A 5,681-nucleotide genomic window follows, 5' to 3' on the forward strand; every position below is an offset into this window, starting at 1 on the left:
CCGTAGGGTGTGGGTCCCGTATCACGGTGGCGTGCGTCAGATTCTGATGGAGGAGGCGCACAAGTCCCGATTTTCTATTCATCCCGGGGCGACGAAGATGTATAGGGATCTTCGTCCGGATTATTGGTGGCCTTGCATGAAGCGGGATGTGGCATGGTACGTCGAGCGGTGCTTGACCTGCAGGAAGGTCAAGGCCGAACATCAGAGGCCGCATGGCAAGATGCAGCCGTTGGACATTCCACTGTGGAAATGGGAAGATATCACGATGGATTTTATCACAAAGCTTCCCAGGACCGCACGGGGAGTGGATTCGATTTGGGTCATCGTGGATAGATTGACCAAGAGTGCTCACTTTATTCCGATTCAGGAGAGCATATCGGCCGAAAAATTGGCCGACATCTATATCAGGGAGATTGTGGCACGGCATGGGGTGCCAGTATCGGTAATCTCGGACAGGGATGTGCGTTTTACTTCCAGATTCTGGAAGAAATTTCAGGATGAGTTGGGCACTCGTCTACATTTCAGCAGCGCCTTTCACCCGCAGACAGATGGTCAGAGTGAGCGGACCATCCAGACTTTGGAGGACATGTTGCGGGCGTGTGTACTGGATTTCGGTGGTAGCTGGGATACCTATCTTCCTTTGGCTGAGTTCTCCTACAACAACAGCTATCACGCGAGTATTGACCGACCCCCGTTCGAGATGTTGTATGGGCGGAAGTGCAGAACCCCGATATGTTGGGGGGAGGTTGGCCAGAGAGTCATGGGAAGCACCGAGGTGGTGCTAGAGACGACCGAGAAGATCCAGCAGGTTCGGAGCAGACTTCAGACTGCACAGAGTCGGCAGAAAAGCTACGCCGATAGACGTCGATCCGACTTGGAGTTCCAAGTCGGGGATATGGTCCTCCTGAAAGTCTCACCTTGGAAAGGTGTCATTCGATTCAGGAAGCGGGGCAAGTTGGGCCCAAGATTCATCGGGCCGTTCAGGGTGGTAGCCCGGGTGGGCAAGGTGGCGTATAGGCTGGATCTGCCAGCCGAGCTCAGTCAGATCCACAGCACCTTCCATGTTTCGCAGCTGCGGAAGTGCCTGGTGGACGATTCAGCAGTAGTACCATTGGAGGATATTCAGGTTGATGACAGCTTGAATTACATTGAGCGTCCAGTCGCAATACTTGACAGAAAGACCAAGACGTTGAGAAACAAGAGGGTAGAACTAGTAAAGGTGCAATGGCAACACCGCAAGGGTTCGGAATGGACTTGGGAACCGATGGACGAGATGATGGAGCATTACCCCGAGCTGTTTCAGGACCGGGCAGCAGACTTCGAGGACGAAGTCTAAAATAAGTGGGGGAGATTTGTAGCACCTGGTTTCGGGTATGTGAATTTTATTTGAGCATTGCCCTAATTTAGCCTTGGACTCGGCGAGTCATAGGGTCCGACTCGCCGAGTAGGGACGAAACTCAGGACACGTTTAAGTGGGCGACTCGGCGAGTCCATATCTTGGACTCGGCGAGTCACCGCTGCTGGATGAAACCCTAAGTTTCAAGGGTTTGCACCCTATTTAAACCCTCATTCCGCCCCAACTCGTCCCCATTCACCCCCAGAACTCCCCCAACATCGTTTTCCCTTGTTTCCTTGAGAGATTGAAGTGTTCTTGGTGTGTTCTTGAAGGTTTTGAGGAGAAAGAGGAGTAGATCAAGAAGAGGAGAAGGAGATCAGCCATCTTTGTGTCATTTCAACATTTTCCTTGAGGTATATTTCGTTTTTCCCCTGTTTCTATGCTTAGGATTTCATTTGGGACACCCTTGAGCAATTCATCAAGCTTGTTTGTGCTTAATGTTTCGTAATAAGTGGATTAACCTTTAGATCTAGGCAATATTGAGCTCCAGGAGCTCAGATCTGTTAGCTTTATGGCCCCATGTGACTTGTTCATCCTAGATCTACCCTTTTGAGGCATTTTGCACCCTAAAATCCACATTAGTGAATATCCACACGTAAAGTTGGAAACTTTACGTGTGATTTGTGTCCTAGAAGTCCAGATCTATGAATGGCATGGATTGAAATCGAGTAAATCGGTGTATTTGGTGGATGCATGGCGGCGACTCGGTGAGTCGTATTGGCGACTCGGCGAGTCTGGTCGCGAGTCACCGATTTGGTCCCTTCATGATGTATCGAGTTGAGCCGTGAGTCACAGGGGGTGACTCGGTGAGTTGGAAGCTGAACTCACCCATGTTAGGACTCGGCGAGTCAATGCCCTGACTCAACGAGTCCAAGGCAATCTTCATAGATCAAGAACAGACTTGACGAGTTGTTCATACAACTCGGCGAGTCTTAGCATAAAGTGTTCTTCGGATGAAGATGAACTCGACGAGTTGTTCATACAACTCGGCGAGTAGGATGAAGGAGTTGAATGACAGTTAGAAGGTGAACTCGTCGAGTCATAGCCCGACTCGACGAGTAGAACCAGGGATCCAGGACAATGGTTTGCTAGGGACTCGGCGAGTGGAGATCCACTCGGCGAGTCGGGTCAACTGAAAGTTGACTCTAGCATTGGCTTAGAGCTAGACCGGGGATAAAATGGTCATTTTATCTAAAGGACAGTTAGCAGTGTTTGATTGAGTATGTTGTGGGAATTGCAGCCGGAGGACTCCCGGAGCAGCAGCAGTCAGTTAGTTCCCGATCAGTTCAGCAACTACTTTGAGGTGGGTTACCTTCCAGTAGCAGTGGGTCTAAGGCCACAATGCCGGCCCACCAGTAGGAGACGTATGATAGATGATTATCTTTGTGATATCATCTAGGTTTGCTGTTACCTGTAATGTTACATGCTATCATGATACGTTATGCAATAGTAGTAGAGTACGGTTGTTAGGACCGCTGGGTAGTCAGACACCCCAGAATTTTCTGACTGTATGTGATGGTATGCTTGTATGTTGGTCTGTTATGTTATGCGATAGAGGTAGCGGGAGGGGACCAGTCCCCGAGGATCGGTTGTTAGGACCGATGGGTAGTCAGCACCCCAGAATGGCTTGACATGGGTAGTCAGCACCCCAGAATGGCTTGACATGGGTAAGACGACACCCCAGAATGGCCGTATGGGTAGGTCGGCACCCCAGAATGGCCGTACCGGGTAGTCAGGCACCACAGAATAGCCTGTCAGTACGTATGTTATGTGTTTGTATGGTATGTGGTACGTTAGGGGAACTCACTAAGCTTTGTGCTTACGTTTACAGTTTTGTTTTCAGGTACCTCTGCACCGAAGGGGAAGGAGCCGGTGCGGTAGCTGCACGTCATACACACACTCTTCGGTTTCCGCATTTACGAGATTTACTGGGATTGTACTATGATATTTTGATGGGATGTATGGTTTGACTTTTTAGAACATGGTTGCGATGTGTTATGGTGTGATCAAACAATGTTTTTATTTATTAATATTTTCTAAAGTAATACCTTAAAAATGAAATTTTCGGACGTAAAAATTGGGTCGTTACAAGTTGGTATCAGAGCCCTGGTTTGAGGGATTCGGACACGCCTTCGGGAGTGTTTGGACTCAAATCGAGGGATTGAAAGATTTTTCAAAAGAAATTGTTCTTTAAAACCCGGAAAAGAGTCATAAGAAAGAGCAAAGTGTGTGACGTGCGCGACTGGCCGAGCTCAAGTAAGCATTCCCCATAGTACCCATACAAGTTTATGTTATGTTTATCAGCTTACGGAGAACTGCATGCTAGAATAGGCTAAGGATCTAGGAGTGATGCCTTATGTGCCTGCTTATGTGTTACAGCTTTGTGAATATTGCATGCTAGAATTGAGTAGACAGCAGTGGGATAGCCTGTTTAGGTTATGCCTGATAGTATAAGCTTAGCATCCTATGTTAAGTGTCGTTTCTTGTTATAAGAATAGTTTTGGCTTGAGTCTGTTTTTCCCTTATCCGAATGCTGCTTGCTTCGTGCTTAGTGGGATTCTGAGTAATGGGAGTTAGCCACTAGGTAAACACGTCACACCACATGTAATCAGGGTTGAATAATCCCAAAGTATTGGAACTGGCCCTATTGCGCAGCTCTTGTTTGAGTCCAACCGTTGTAGGGACGGATCTTTTACTTGAAGGATTATCAAATCCTCATCACATGTGATGGTGTTTAGGTGGTGGCTAACTGGCATTATGAGGAGACCTACAGCAGCTGAGGACCAGTCGTGTTGAACTTGAGTTTTCCCTAGGGCAAGCCTAGGATGAGAATATCAGAGAGTAACAGTAGTAAAGGGGAGCTGGTGGAGTCGAGGAATTCCTCGGAGAAGGTACGGATAGATGTGGAAGGTAGTATGGGCCCGTACTACTGAAAGCAGAGGATCCGTACCCGAGCCGAGGGAGGCCAAGACGAGACCAAGGAACCTGTAAGTAGTTGAGATCCCTCAGAAAGTAGCAGTACCACTAATGATTATTATGATGTTTTGCAGAATGGTGGTACTTCGACCGAGACCGACAGATGGCGGGTCAAGAGAGGGGTCAGGTTCGGGATCAGGCACCGAGCCGATTGATGAGAGGCTACGTGAGTTCATCACGTCGGAGATCACTAGGGGCATCCTTGAGTCGACCCCCATCATCTTTGGGTCGATCAAGGAAGGGATCGTGGAGTTGATGGAGGATCGCCTACGGGCATTCCGGAGCGACTTGGCCTCTAGCCAGTCGGGATCATGCACACTGTCCTTCAAGGACTTCAGGGGCAGTGGTGCGCCAGATTTCCATGGGGTGAAGGACCCCATTGTCGCCAGGCGGTGGATTGCGGATATTGAGTCCGCCCAGTTGACCAGCTTCTGCCCCGAGGGGTCGAAGGTGAGGTACGCAGCAGGGTGTTTACGGGACCGAGCTCAGGATTAGTGGGAGTCAGTGGGTGACTCGTTGGGAGCCTCGGCTATCGAGGCAATGACCTGGTCGGACTTCGTGGCTAGGTTCAGGGCAGAGTTTGCGCCAGCGGTCGAGCTTCAGCAGCTGGCCAGAGAGTTTCTAGACATGAGGCAGACGACAGAGACCGTGGCGGAGATCACCGCCAAGTTTTGGGAGAGGGCTTTATTGGTGCCCCAGTATGCAGGTGACGAGGATATGAGGAGGACTCGTTACCATGATATGCTACGAGCTGACATTCGGGAGCATGTTAGCTTTTCGGCTTGCCCTACCCTGGACTCTATGATTGCCAGGGCTAGGGAGAGAGAGATAGATTTGGAGCACATCCGGAAACGGAAACTTGAGGACGGTCAGGCAGCAGGGGCTTCGGGGAAGAAGCCCAAGGGATCAAACGGGAGGCCGAAAGGCCAGTCGGGACCGAGCCGCTGCAGGAGGTGCGGCAGGCCACACGAGGGGGCGTGCAGGATGGGATCGTCAGGCTGCTACAAGTGCGGCAAGTTTGGGCATATCAGCAGGGATTGCACTGCTCCTGCGCCAGTTATTCAGACATCGGAGTTGTTGTGTTTCCACTGCAACCAGCGGGGCCACAAAAAGGCCAATTGCCCCATGTTGACAGTTTCAGCGCCAGTGAAGGCGCCAGCTCCAGCGACCCTGCGGATCACGGATGGCCGTCAGGGAAAGGCAGAGGCTCCAGTGGTGAGGAGTCGGGCATTTCAGTTGACTGCCGAGGAGGCACGCGCCGCGCCCGATGTGGTGACGGGTATGATTCCTTCCTTCTATCTTTTATTTC

General features: G+C 50.4%; 1 long non-coding RNA gene across 1 annotated transcript; it reads left to right on the plus strand.

The window, feature by feature from the left end:
- Positions 1 to 1,668: 1,668 nt before the first annotated feature.
- On the plus strand, positions 1,669 to 4,474 carry LOC145014899 (uncharacterized). Its single transcript, XR_013665666.1, has 3 exons — positions 1,669 to 1,749; positions 2,637 to 2,699; positions 4,447 to 4,474. It is a non-coding gene; the product is annotated as an uncharacterized LOC145014899 (long non-coding RNA).
- The last annotated feature ends 1,207 nt before the right edge of the window (positions 4,475 to 5,681 follow it).

Source organism: Lactuca saligna, chromosome 9 (assembly GCF_052625555.1).
Source record: "Lactuca saligna cultivar CGN05327 chromosome 9, ASM5262555v1, whole genome shotgun sequence".
Taxonomy (NCBI): domain Eukaryota; kingdom Viridiplantae; phylum Streptophyta; class Magnoliopsida; order Asterales; family Asteraceae; genus Lactuca; species Lactuca saligna.